This window comes from Phoenix dactylifera, unplaced genomic scaffold (assembly GCF_009389715.1).
Source record: "Phoenix dactylifera cultivar Barhee BC4 unplaced genomic scaffold, palm_55x_up_171113_PBpolish2nd_filt_p 001621F, whole genome shotgun sequence".
In the NCBI taxonomy this organism is placed as follows: Eukaryota; Viridiplantae; Streptophyta; class Magnoliopsida; order Arecales; family Arecaceae; genus Phoenix; species Phoenix dactylifera.
In genome coordinates this window covers 19,589-33,782 of record NW_024068926.1, presented here as the reverse complement: position 1 = coordinate 33,782, position 14,194 = coordinate 19,589, and the positions used below count along the sequence as shown (strand labels likewise).

Genomic DNA, 14,194 nt, shown 5'->3' with positions numbered 1-14,194 from the left:
CAATCCATCAACGCTAAATTTGAGATGCCCCAAAATTGTTCTTAAAATTATCAAAAATAGGAGAGCCCACAACTACTTCCAGTAGACAAAGAATCAACAACATTCCCCTCTACAAGAAACTAACTCAAGTGTTCTATAATAATACCTTTCAGATCAAGGTATTGTTATTATTATTATTTTTTAATCAGTTTCAAAATAACTCAAACCACTACACTTCCACTGCGCACTCTGATATAATCCATTAAATGCTCTAAAGCTTCTAAAGATTTATGACCAAAACATCACTTTGCACTAGGAGTAAGAAAATTCAAATTTCAAAACTTTGATTGAGCAGAACCTCCAGATCTCTTTGTTCTCAATTTATGTAGAGTATACTAACCATAACTAACCTTCAAGGCATTAATCAAGTTTATGGTCACTACATGATCTTCACAACCATTTTAGAATTCAAAATATCTAAGTTTAATTTAAAATAAGTTAACCTTGGATTTCCTCAGCAATTCGATTAAACAATCTACGTTGATCTTCTTTCCAAAAAATTTACTTCAAATTCAATGATTTAGAAGTCATTGAGCCAATACACTAGAATTTAACTCGATCGATCTCCAGATCTTCCTTCACCAAGATTCTTAACATCCATCAACAATGCTATATATGATAATTCATGTAAGCATCTCATGACCGAAGTCTTTACTCAATATGACATTTATTAGTGGCTTCATCAACAATGACAAAAGATCCCTGCTCAAATCTTAAACCTAGGCTTGAGTTTTAAATTAGCACATCAAATAGTCTTCTACAATTATAAGTAAAATCCAGTAGCCCAATCCAAACATGAGAATTCAAATAATTAGAATTCTCCCATCAATATGCATACTCTATGGCCTCAAAATAATCAAATACATCCATAGGAAATAGACCTATTTGCAATATCCAACATGCCAACACCAGATATAATCCACATACATTTTCAACTTCGAAGAACGTTCTTTTCAATATTATGAAATCTCCTTAGCTTACTCCAATACTAAATCAACGTACAAATCCCACTCTAATAATTAGCAGCAAAACCAAAAGTATGATCACATCAAAACCCACATCAAATTTGAACTTTCAAATCATTTAAATAATATCTGAACATGGTATACTCGATATGCCATTGTTGACCTACACTTATCTTAGGTCAAACCTCTCTTATCATGATCAAAGACAATTTATACTTTCCTTCCGTATGCATCGAAAATCAAACCAATGCATACATTTTATCACAATGCCCAGTGATCTTACAGCTTAAGCACTGAATTTAATTGTCATGTCCAAAGTGATCATAACCTTAAGCTATGATATATTTTCGTCACGATCCCTAGTGATCTTAAACATATGCTTCGATTCCAACTGGTCACATTTTCCAATAATCTTAAACCTCAAACTTTAATGCCACTAAGGCCACAGTCCCTAGTGGTCTTAAACCTTAGATTATAATATCATTCTTGTTACAATCTCAAGTGATTATAAACCAAATCTCTGATAGTTTTTCTATCATAATTCTCCACTGATACTCCCCTGAACATAAACCCTAGGATACCTTAACCTTAAGCTCTGATACCACTTTGTCACGCCCCGAACCCAGCACCCGGGTCCGGCCACGCGACACGGCCGCATGAGCCCTAGAGCAGTGCCCTAAAGATCATGCAAGGCCTAAGATAAACAACAATTCGATAATTCCACAGTTAATCACTTAAATCAAATATATAAATCCAACATGACCAGATAATCAAATTGGTTCATTTACAAAAGCTTTCAATATTCATTGATATCAAGATAGACTAAGCAACTAATGACTCTCATACTCGCACTCTGCGCTCATCCCATTCATGTCTATGCATCCTGCAACTCTGGAAAAAAAGAAAGAAGAAGGGGTATGAGCTTTTCCAGCCCAGTAAGAATCCCAACAGCCACACACAGTAATAATAATAAAATAATCAAAATATCAAATAAATGCCATTTCATCTTTTCAAAAGCTCAACAAACAACAAGTGTATATAATCAGTACATATACACAAATCTTTTTTCACATTATGTGATCTATTCCCGTATTACTCTGATTTTCAGGTTTTCAGACTTTTCACTTCTGGCTTTGGACTAACCAAGTTCATGACCCAGTCCAAGACTGCACAAATCCCACGCATAAGCTCGTGGCAGCTATCCCACGCGTAAGCCCGTGGAGGCTATCCTACGCATAAGCTCGTAGAGGCTATCCCACGCGTAAGCCCGTGGAGGCTATCCTACGCATAAGCTCGTAGAGGCTATCCCACGCATAAGCTCGTGGCAGCTATCCTACGCATAAGCTCGTAGAGGCTATCTCATGACAAGGTTAGTCCAACCCATTTTACATGTCTAGTTTTACATGTTTAATCACATTTCAATCACGTCACATATTTTCATAATTTCTCAAAAATATGTTATTCCTTCCCAATTTAATTATTTTAATACTTTCATAATAAACAAAATGCACACCTCATAGTGTCATACAAGCTCAAAAACAAATAGCAACATACTGATAAAATATATCCAACGATAAATCCAATATATGCATAAATAAAAGTGCTCAGATGTAGGGATTCTTACAGAAATTGTAGACTGACTCAAACACGGTCCGAATCACAACCTACGCGCTGGGGTGCTGAGTCTCCTGATCAAAATCTCCTGGCACCGCCGACTCTTCCTCTACAACATCAATTATAAATCACAACTAAATTATTTAATATTTAAATATTCTAAACCATAATTCACATCTACTATGAGGTCCATCACCAGGTCTCCAAACATCTCAATCCCTCCAGATCTAGGGCAGTCGGGGTGGCCCGACTCCCACTCCGTACCACCAGCCTATGTTGTCGCCAACCGTGGCCTCAGCCACACCGCGACGATGATCGGTCCCGTGGAGGAGACCAAAAGAATGGATGATTCCTCTCTCTTCATGGTTGGGAATACATCTCCCCTTTCCCATTTCTTGGCCCAAGGGCAGCAGCCGCCACCTGCCCAATCCTCGGCCACCACCCTCCCGACCCTCGGCCACCACTGGCTGAACCATCGCCGGCCGCCTCTGCTGCAGTCGCCGGCGATGGTAGTCGGCCAAAAGAAAGAGAGAAGAGGAGGTCCCTCTTCTTCATTTTTTTTTTCCTTCCCAACACCCGAAAGAGCCCCCCTCTTCTTCTTCTTTCCAACCGAAGATCCACCCTTTTCTTCTCCCATCGTCAGCCGAAGGCCTTCCTCATGGTGGCTCGGCCTCCCCCCCCCCCCCCCCCCCCCCCACCCGACGGCAACCCAAGCAGCCCCCTCCGACCACCGTCGCCGCCGGCGGTGGTCAACCGACGCGAGGAAGAGGAGGAAGGGGTGGGATCACGAGGAAGAAGGCCTCGTATCCGCCATCCCCCACCTCCAACAGAGCTCTAAAATCCCTCACAAATCTCCACACAAACCCAATCCACCCCATCTGCCATGAATCCCGGCCAACCGACGGCCGGCGGCGACGAAATCCGAAGGAGAAAAGCCGAAACAGGGGTACCCTATTTCGGATCCTTCTCCGACGGTCTCGTCGGCCAAAACCAACTCAACACGGCCCAAACCCTAGCAAAGGCAGCACAAGAGGAGTCACGCTTACCTCGGTCCGGCGGGATGCTCCGGCGAGCTTTCTGGCGAGAGATGGATGGAAGAATCTGTGAACAAATCACCGATCTATGGAAGGTCTTCTCCGAAGGAAAGGCTTTAGAGTTTTCCCCCACGGCCGGCCGGATCTCGGCGCTCCGTCTCGACTCCGATGTTTGGTCCCCTCCGACGATCACCCGAGCGCCGTCGCCGCCCCCCTTTGCACCCTCCTTTCATCCACGATCGTGCCTAGGGCACGATCGTAAAAAGAGGGATGGGCCCGGTCTTTTCGGGCTGGCCCGTCTCTCTTTCTTCTTTTTTTTTTTTTTCATGGGTATTACAATCGCACTGTCAACAATCCATTAGATCAAGTACTCCAGCTAAATTATATGTTACCCACTTCTTTTTTTTGTTTAAAGCAGTCTGTTCTGAAGAGTAATATGAAGACTCAAAGTTATTAATGACAGCAGCCAGATTTTCCTGGAGCACCCACTGTTAGAGTTGTGCCTGAACCAGCTGGAGATGGTAGAGCAATTGATATGAATCCAGAGTTGGTATGATGAATTCTGAAATATATAACCTCTGCATGTTCTCTTTTATGATAAACTTGGCAACATGATTATACTAATATCCTGTGGTGTATAAGTTAGCTTTTAACATTCTAATTTTGCACACCGCTGTTCTTACTAGTGAATTTGTCATGTTATTTGATAGCTAGCTCCAAATGGAGGTTTTCAGTCAGTTATTCCTCTCATCCCACTAGTGGCTAATATGTACTGAAAAAAAAACACTCCATTTTGTAGTCCTCTTGCACTTTTGCTAGCAATATCCATATTACCAGAAGAACTGATGTTATTCAAAGGTAATATATGATTTATTTTTTTTCTGATTTTTAGCAAAAAGTACCTATGTGAGATCCCCCTACCCTCCCAGAAGAAAAAGAAAAAAGAAAAGTAACAAGATGAAAATGAAGTGAAATATTGTGGACCACAATAAATGGTGAATCCACCCTTGTGGGTGGCCTTCACTCGATTCATGAGAAACATGAGCTCATATTAGAGGTTCTTGGTTAAATGTGAGAAAATTGTTTCTTAGGATTCTTGTTTGACATTTGGTTAATAACATTTAATTACACCTATGAGCTCATAAACTACTTTATTAAGCTGGTTGAAAATTTATAACCCTTCCAATATGATAAAGACAGTGAACTAAAATAATGAATTTTCTTAATATGAATAACTGTGCAATATAAAATAAAAATAAGTATATAAATAAATTGGAAAACTCCCTTCATCATGGATTATCGATCCATTATTTGGATTTGGTGTAAAAACTTGGATTCCACTCAAACCATCCAAGGAACACTTTTTACCTAGAGTGTGTGTTTGTGCACCTGCTCACTGACATGCGTACATGCACATTATGTGTATGTATATGTTTGTAAATGTGTACATTCGTATATAAGTACATACGTAGCATGCCAAAAACTCCTTTATTCAAAACCTAGGTGCAAGTTCTATCATCTAATTAGCAGTATGACCAAGGAAACTTTGCAATCTTTTGCAATGTTAGTTGAGACAACAGTGATATATGTTAGTACTTACATTATCTTCTCTTGTAGATGCTGATTTTATGAATTAGAATTTATCTTGAAAATTGTTCTATTGATGATTTTTTATACTATTTGTACTTCATATGAATTAAAGCATGTTAAATTCTTAGTTTATTAATGATAGATATAAAATAAATGGATCCAAGGATGATACGATCACTTCCAAGTCTTTTCCTGGGTGATCTTTTATCTATAGGCTAGATTTGTCAGTTGTGGTTGCCTTCTTGGGTTGGGTAGGTAATATTCAATCATATGCAGCTGTTTCTAGTGGCACTAGCTTATAGTTGAACAAGTATTTGGATAATTGTCATTTCTTGTGCATTTCACCAATCATTTAATATGTTTGAAATCTTTATGGCGTCCAACAAACACCTATTTTATGTTCAGCCATTTCTGTCTTTTGAACAAGTTTCAAGTTTCTTCTCAAATCATAGCTAAAAAAGTGTGTAGATGTTACACTTTTCTCTCTCTTTTAAGCCACCACCAGGCACTTGCTTGGATGATTTCACCCTTTACCACTTGCGCATGGGGGAGTGCATTCGATTCCAGTTGGAGTCTACCCCTGAGGGGTGAGATGACTAACGTAGGTGGGGATTAGCCCCTCCTAATCTCAGAAAAAACCCTTCCTTTTTAAGCTCAAATATTTTTGTTCTTGGAGGCGCACTCATGCTGTTAAAAAAGGTACCTTAACAAACTTTTAACGAACTTTGGATGCACAAGACAAAACTTTAAGCATTAGCGAGATGAAAATTTTCATGCATGTTGCATGTGATTTATGTTGCAATAGGATGCCTAACATGGTGTTAGATAACCAAAATATAGAAAACTCAATTTATTGCTTTCAACAGCTAATAAGAGTTGGGGGCCTAATTCATTGCTCCTTAAACTAGTTGCTAATAGAGATGAGGTTGAATTACTCATTCATATGGCTGCTTACAGAGTATAGTGATGATCAGATGGTAGCAAGTTAGAAACTTTTCTCACTTGCTAGAAGGGTTGACTTTGGACAAACACTTGGGAATGTCTATAAAGGTTCATAGGCTGCCTTAAGAATGTTTTGTCGATACAGCACTATTAAGAGACAATATGATCTGGTTGAATGATGTTCTTTCAATGTCTTTGACCCGAGGGATCCATCTGCGCTAGTATTATTCACTGAAACTTTACGATCATTGTGCAGACCAACTCACAGATGAACATTCTATGGTGTATGATGATGTATAAGATGCTTAACAAAAAAATCCACTACTTGGTTAGGAAGAATATCTAGCTTGGTTAATAAGATGGATCTAATAATTATATCCAGGTTTAGTGGTTTATCAAATGACTTTGGTATTTCTTTTTGATATGTATTATTGTATGTGTGTGTGTGTGTATGTATTGCAGTTATATTGAAGGAACTAATTGAAAATTCGAAAATTGTTGCATTATCACATGGATGGACTGATCTTATGATATTCTAATTTCTGTTGAGTTCATCACAATAGCATTTTGTGGATCAATTGTAACTTCGGTGGAATGATCATCTATGATATGTCAAGTTTTTATTAGTCAGCAGTTAATCATGTACGTAGCTCTTAAAGTGAAGTCCCAATCTTATCCTATCAGATAACCTTGCGAGCATATGGGTTGAATAGTTAGATCATTGTAATATTGTTTTCTTGGTTCAGTTATAACTTCGGTGCAAGAGTCATATTTGATTTGTCAAGCCCATCTGGTTAGCAGTCAGTTTGGTACTTATTAGCCCTTAAGTCAGAATCCTAATCACAACCTACTCATGCGATCTCATTAAGCATATTGAATCAGCTTCTTTTGGAACCAATGGGTACATCTAGCTTGGTTCCCCTTGGAACATCAGTGTATTTGATTGGCTAGCCCCTACTTGTACAAAGAATCTAAAGGAATGAAAGAAGGGGGGAGAGGTGGCGGTCCAGGATGAATGCTGCCAAACCGGGCCATATTGCCCGATTCAGGCAGTATCGAACCGACCCAGTGCGAAACCGGGTGGGTTTGCACTATAAAAATGGTTATGGCCCCCTATGGGCCGGAACCTCAATTTGACTGGCCAGAACTAGTCCTTTTTGGGCTAGAACCAGCCGGAATTTGCTGGATGGTTCCGTCCGGTTCGATGCCGACTGGGTGCGAACCGGTCGGTACGCCCCAAGTCAAGGTGCACTATAGCATTATTGCCATAGTGTGGCTGCTGTGGTAATAATGCTATAGTGGCCTGTTGGGGGCTTTAAAAGCCCCTTCAGTGGCGTTGGGAAGAGATCCGAGAAGGAGGCCTTTCCAACGGTGAGTTGCCATAGTGCCAGAGCTTTTTCTGTCCAAAAAATCCACAAACAATACCGATTCAGGCTATCAGAAGGAAGAGCCAAGGCTAAATAAGGTGTGCTTCCTCTTTCCTATGTCCTTTTTTTTCGGGGGAGCTTAAAAAAATAGGTCAAATATTTCCAAATAAGAGGAGTTCATGCCAAATTTTTAAATTTGGGCTTGACATAAAAAGTTTTATTTTTCAGATTTCATGTAGTTTTTAAAAATTCAAAATATATTTTTGGATTAAAAAAGGATATTTTTTTAAAAATAAAAATTAAAAAATGTAAAATAAGAAAACGCATTTAGCTGCATGCAAGTTACTCTATATAAAAATTTGGTATCCATTCATTCAAGTTTTAATGCGATCATGCACACAGTAGCCTAGGCCTAAATTTTAAAAAAAATAGAAATAAGTAGTCTTTTATGCATGTCCGAGAATCTAAAAAAATATATGTAGCATCCATTATTGGATTCTACATAGATCTGAGGTAAAATTAATTTTTTATTTAAAAAATTAATTTTCAATATAAAAAATAATTTAAAATATATAATTAATACCAAAAATTATGAAAAATTAATAGTATGTATTAAATAATTTGGAAGTAATTTGAGGTAAAAATCATATGTTTTTTGAATTTATGATATATAAATATTTTTTAAAATAGAAATTATTAAAAATATATAAATAAATAAATAAATAACAAAAATTAGGATTATATATTAAATAAATTAGATGTATTTTGTGATGCAACAGCAGATAGTGGAGACAGCCCAAATCATCACCAGCCCAAATCCTGCAGATTTATCAACTATGTTAATTTATCAATTATTTAAAAATAGCAAAATTTTGTTATAATGAAGATGATATTTTTTTACATCAAAAAATACATCTGATTTATCTAATACATAATACTAGTTTTTTATATTTATTTATTTTTAATAATTTTTAAATTTAAAAATATGTTTAAATATCATAAATTTAGAAAACTATATTTTCTACTTCAAAAATTTCATCTAAATTATCAAATACGTACTACTGATTTTTTTTAATTTTTGATATTATTTATATATTATTTATTATTTTTCAACTTTAAAAATAATTTTTAAATATTAATATTTTAAAAAAATAATTTTAACTCAGATCAATGTAAAACCAAATAATGGATGGTACATATATTTTTTTAGGCCTGTGAATATGCATCAATGGCTACTAATGTCTTAATTTTTTTCAAATTTAGGCCTAAGTCACTGTGCGCATAATCGCATCAAAATTTAAAATAAATGAACACCAAATTTTGGTAGAGAGTAGCTTACATGCCTCTCAGTACGCTTCTGATTTTACAGTTTTTTTAATGTTTATTTTTATTTTTTAATCCAAAAATATATTTTTAATTTTTTAAAATTATATATAATCCAAAAATTAAAAATTTTTATGTCGTCGTGTAGATCATCTATAGATCTACAATATATAGTGAAGCCAAAATCGAAAATTTTGACATAATCTCTTCTTATTTTGTAATTTTGAGCTATTTTTTCAAGGCCCCCTAAAAAAAAGAGAAAATAAGATAAGGAAGAGGAAACACACTTTATTTAGGCTCGGATCTTCTTTCTGAAGTGCTGAATCGATGTGATTTTTGCCATGAGGGGATGGGGCAAAGGCGGAAAGCTCTCTGCCGCTTAGAAATGATGTCCCAACATCATTTTATCAGCAGTACAAAGAAGAGGGGAGAAGACCTGGTTCAGAACTAGGTTAACTCTGTGCGAACTGGACGGTTTGCACTGCGTTCGAATAGAATTGGCCGGTTCTAAATGGTTCTAGCTGGTTCGGACCTTTTCTGGCCAGTTTTAGTTGGTTCGAAAATAGTTCCGGCCGGTTTGGGGCTGGAACCGACTCCAATGGCCGAACTGACCGGTTTCTCACTAGGTCGTCTTGGTTCGGGCCAAACTGGGCTGTCAGTCTAGTTCGGCCATCCTTGGTTATGCTTCTACTGTTGCTGATATGCTAGAATCTACTTCATGTGATGATACCAAGGGCATTGGTGTTTGGGAGGATACCATAAAAGAAGACATTTCATCTCTTAAGAAGAGTGAGACATGGGATTTGGTTTCTTTGCCTAGTGGTGTTTCTCTTATTTCTTGTAAGTAGGTTATATAATGAAAAGGAAGAGTGATGGCTCTATTGAATGCTATAAAGCTAGGCTTATAGAAAGAAAGGTCTCACAAAACTATGGAGTTTATTTTGATGAGACGTACAGCTTAGTTGCAAATTAACCACAATCAAAGTGCTTATTTCCTTATCATCTAGCAAAGGTTGGTCTTTATAGTAGACGGATGTAAAGAATGTCTTCTTATATGGTGATTTTGACAAGGATATTTAACCTCCTGGAGTCATCTTGACCTTCTTTGCATACTTAAGAATGCTTTCTATGGTCTCAAGCAGGTGCCCAGAGCATGGTATGAAAATAGCAGAGCTTTTATTATTTTGTGGCTATTCTCTATCTTCTGCAGATTCTAGTTTATTTGTGAAGCACATTAGTAAAGGTATAGTGTTTGTTTGCCTTCATAATGATAATTTGATTATTACGGTGATGATGTTGATGAGGTCTGTTGTGTTCGTGGATAGCTATCCATATGGTTTGAAATGAAAAAACTTGGCGAGTTGAGATATTTTCTTGGCGTTAAAGTAACTAAGATGGCTATTTTATTAGTTAGAGAAAATATGCTCTTGATTTATTGCATAAATATAGATTGGCTAATTGCAAGCATATGCGGATACCAATTAAATCAAATTTAAAGTTGAGCAAAGAGCAAGGCAAAGTTCTTGATAATCCTACCATGTATAGATAGGTTGTGGGCAGTTTGATCTATTTGACTATCCCGAAGCTAGATATTTCTTATACAATTGGCATTATCTACCAATTTATGCAGCGTCCTCGGCAGTCACATCTTGATGCAGTTTTACAGATCTTGAGGTATATTGCTAAGACTGCTTATTATGGCATTTTATATACTAATAATTTTTCTATCAAGTTAGCATGCTTTATAGGTGCAGATTATGTTGGTGATGTAGACATATGTAGATTTACTATTGGTTATTCCTTCAGTTTAGGATCTGGTATTGTTTCTTGGTGCAATAAAAGATGGCCTATTGTTGCCTTGTCTTGTACAGAGGAAAGAATCATGCAGCCATGATGGCAGTTTAGGAGTCGACTTGGCTCACGAGGTTGCTTGGTGATTTAGATCAGGATATTGACTATATTGTTCCTCTTTATTGTGATAATGAGAGTGTCATTCGATTAGCAAGAAATCTGGTGTTTCATGCAAGGACAAAACACATCGAAGTTCATCATCACTTCATTAGAGAGAAAATAGCAAATGAAGAAGTCGATTTGCCTTTGGTTTCTATAAATCGACTTCTGGCTTCTATAAAGGATCAGCTGGTGGATATCTTTACCAAAGGATTGGTGGTCGAGCAGTTTAAAGATTTGTGCACCAACTTCGGTATTGTTAGCATGGAGCTTGTAATGAGAGGGAGTGTTCAAGTCGTTACAAATTTTCATGATTATATTTTTTTTTGTTTTTATATGCCAATCCACATTAAGTTAAATTGAACCTTAGGCTCAACATGCAAATTTTGTCTTTTAGTGGGTTTTGGTCTTCGGGTGGTTTTCCAAGTTTGGTGGGAATCTCCCCACATGTTGTTTCTTTTTAAAGAGACCTTTGGCGTCTCTTTTGAGGGTGTGGCATGAGAAAGAAAGGGAGAGATAGCGTGAGGCATCTCTTGTGACACGTGAGATGGATAGAGAGTTTGTTGATGGAGCTCAGTTTAAATCTCGGCTTACAATTTTTTTTAATAATTTTTTTTTCTCTTCGCTCCTAAATTTTTTATTCCAACATCTCTTCTCTGTTACCTTTTTTTAAGTGTTTATTATGGATCCTAGGTTAGCGCGGTTGATCTACTTTGGGTAGCATACTGTTCTACCACTTTGTCCTCCCTAGCTTGGCCGAACGATGATCTCGCTCAGCTAGGCAGTGGAGCTCCAGCTAGAGAGCTTGGCAGGTTGACTCAGCCGACTTGACTGAGTCGAGGCCAAGTCCAGTTCCGAGGTATCTCTCTCTCTCTCTCATGGTTTTGTTGGGGGGCTTGTATGAAGGCATCCATCCTATGGCTTGTTGTGATCCTCCGACTTCCTTTAAAGATGCATACCTCGTTGGTAGTTTTTTTCCTATTCCATATATACATACATATGAAGGCTTCTTCGATGCATCCCTTGGAAATTATATAATTTTTTTCCACTCTCTTCTCTGTTAATTTCGAGGCACATCATTCAAGAGAACTTTGAGATGAATGAAGCTTTGTAGGTAAGGATCATCATTGGGCTGTGTACTCTACCAATGCTCCAATAGTATATATTGGGAACATTAAGTTAGACTTCTTTTTTCCTTGTAAAAGAGAGAAAATCATATAACCTTAATTTACAATCTCTTTCCTTTTTCAGTTCCATTATAGAGAATTTTTCGCATCACATATATGGTTGTTGAGGGTCTCATCTCAGCGAAAAGACTTAGAAATTGTACAGATGCATGTCATAACTATTCATGAAGTATTCATGCTTTCATGTGCTCAAAAATATTTAATTAAAATGTGAATAATTGATTATGTCATTTATTGTCTCTCATTTTTTTTATTTTTTATTTTTTCACGTGTAACACTCTTCTAAATATAGACAAATGTACATGGCTATCAGATTATCTGAATGTACCTTTTTATTTTTTTTATCTTTCTTCCTGAATACCCCGATTCAGGGACAAAGAATTTTCCGCCGCTACCATATAATATTCATCTCTATTTGGTGATAAATAAACCACCTGTGCCTCTTTTGACCTAGCCAAATTTTCTGACCTACAACCATGCCAGAGAAACCAATGTACCGGTCAAAAGAAAAAAGATAAAAGAAGCTTCTAGATGTTTTAGTTGCAGCATTTAACAATTGTAATCTAAGCCACCTGGATGCATGCAGTGCATTCTTACATGGTAATCTCATTAGAATAATGATACCTCCTGGTTTTGGAGGTTTGCTAATAACGATATTTTGTTGACATGCTAAAGCAAGCTGATGAGAATCTGTCTGAAAAGTGATCACATAAATTTTCAGAGGCTTTTATATCTTCTCGTTTTTTTCGTTTTTTTTTTTTTTTTTTTAAGTGCATGTATCTACAGAAGATTGGCAGTCAAATATGTGCCTTGTTCATGGCTAGCATTCACATGAGTGGTGGTTTTTCCTTTTTAGAGAAATGGATTTATTTCTCTGTCTAAAATCAGATATAGTCATAGTTCTATCTTGGCTTATAAGCAGTCAAATCCAGCATTATTTTTTTAAAATTACATTTGGATGCAATATACATCACCATTTCTGCTAGCTTGTGTCCTGTTTTTGATGCTTTCTCTGTTATCTTTTGTTACTTGAATGTTCATTGTTACTTTTTGTGATGATCTGAAACTGGAGCCACTTTATCTAAATGCTAGGATGAACAAGGAGTGAGTAACGAAGAGAGGCATAGAGAGACAGAAGCAGAAGAGATGAAGCGTGCCTTAAAATTTTCTTATTTTTCAACTGGCATTGCTGGTGCAGGAATAGTAGGCATTTACTCTGGATACCTCGGAGATCAAACAGGACATGCCCATAAAATCCATCTCAAGTTGTGCACCTTCTTCATGCTGGCCACCTTCGGTTGTGGAGCCGGCATGTTTCTTCTGGCACACCTCAATCTTAGCAACTGCATCTCTATTGCAATCTTCAGAGGCCTCAAGGTTGCAGCATTGGTGTTTCTAACCCTTGCAATGTTTATTATTTCCTTTCTTTTCCTAAAGATTTTTTCCATTCTTGCCTTTGTTCCGGCATTGGTTATAGTGATGATTGCATTCTTTATGGCTTTATGCCATAATGGGCTTCCATGTTGTCATCACCAAGGTAATAGTGGCAGGTCATTCGATCATTCATCCTAAGCAGTCTGAAACATTTGGATGCTGTAGAATTGCATTGTTCTCAATCCTAGCCTCCTGCAACTATGTAAATTAGTATGTAAATTGATCAGCTATGCAAAAAGATTCATGAAACTTAGATTAAGATTATTTTTATACTGAAATCATTGTTGTATTGTCTTTTGTCATCGGAGTACAGAGAAAAATAGAGAATCAATAATAGTGGAATGTTTTCTTTTGGGCAAACTAGATATAATACAGATGTTGCTTATTTCTTCCATTTCAATGTAGATGGAATACAGAGAACAAATGGGAAATATATATTTATGATATCTTCTCTTTACAACAAGCTAGATATACTACAGAGGTTGCCAAGTTTTTATTTGTCAATATCGATGGCATTTATCAATCAATAGACCAGGTTTAGTATGGATCATTGGGATGTAATCTTTGGAGCTAGTTGCTGAGAGCAGTTTTTCTGCCACTAGTAGAGGAGATACTCCATTGTTCAAATCTAGTTGTGCAGCTCAATGATGTCATTAACTCATACTCTTCACATAACAGCTAATATCCATGCCCTTGCACAGGAATCATTCTTAAAAGCTATCAATTATGTAACTAGCGTCAGTTAGGGA

At 37.0% G+C, this 14,194-nt stretch overlaps 2 long non-coding RNA genes across 2 annotated transcripts; one reads left to right on the top strand and one right to left on the bottom strand.

The window, feature by feature from the left end:
• Positions 1-1,722: 1,722 nt before the first annotated feature.
• LOC120108895 lies at positions 1,723-3,973 on the bottom strand. Its single transcript, XR_005510032.1, has 3 exons — positions 3,665-3,973; positions 2,629-2,727; positions 1,723-1,895 (listed from the first exon to the last, which is right to left on the bottom strand). It is a non-coding gene; the product is annotated as an uncharacterized LOC120108895 (long non-coding RNA).
• Positions 2,910-13,805, top strand: LOC120108893. Its single transcript, XR_005510030.1, has 2 exons — positions 2,910-4,202; positions 13,104-13,805. It is a non-coding gene; the product is annotated as an uncharacterized LOC120108893 (long non-coding RNA).
• Positions 13,806-14,194: the final 389 nt, after the last annotated feature.